General features: G+C 28.9%; 1 protein-coding gene across 7 annotated transcripts in view; it reads right to left on the reverse strand.

Moving 5' to 3' along the window:
* LOC119590540 (probable E3 ubiquitin-protein ligase MGRN1) overlaps nt 1-253 on the reverse strand; it is a 23,431-nt gene that overhangs the window by 22,746 nt on the left and 432 nt on the right. The gene's annotated exons all lie outside the window — the stretch shown is intronic.

Below are 253 nucleotides of genomic sequence, written 5' to 3' on the forward strand. Positions count from 1 at the left end.
GGATTAATAATTACATCTAAAAATATTACCTCTACCATCATCATCATCAGGAATACAGTTATTATTGCAGTACTACTATCATAATAATTATTAATTTTTTGATCCTCTTTGTCATGAAGGCCATAATGTGAACCTTGCAAATGGGATTCTTCACAAATATAATGAATGTGCGCTTGCTACGCCTTCCAAAGACAATAAAAACAAGAATAAATACATAATGCTGATCCAAAAAATATATAAAGCTGAAAAAATA

Source organism: Penaeus monodon, chromosome 27, assembly GCF_015228065.2.
Source record: "Penaeus monodon isolate SGIC_2016 chromosome 27, NSTDA_Pmon_1, whole genome shotgun sequence".
NCBI lineage: Eukaryota > Metazoa > Arthropoda > Malacostraca > Decapoda > Penaeidae > Penaeus > Penaeus monodon.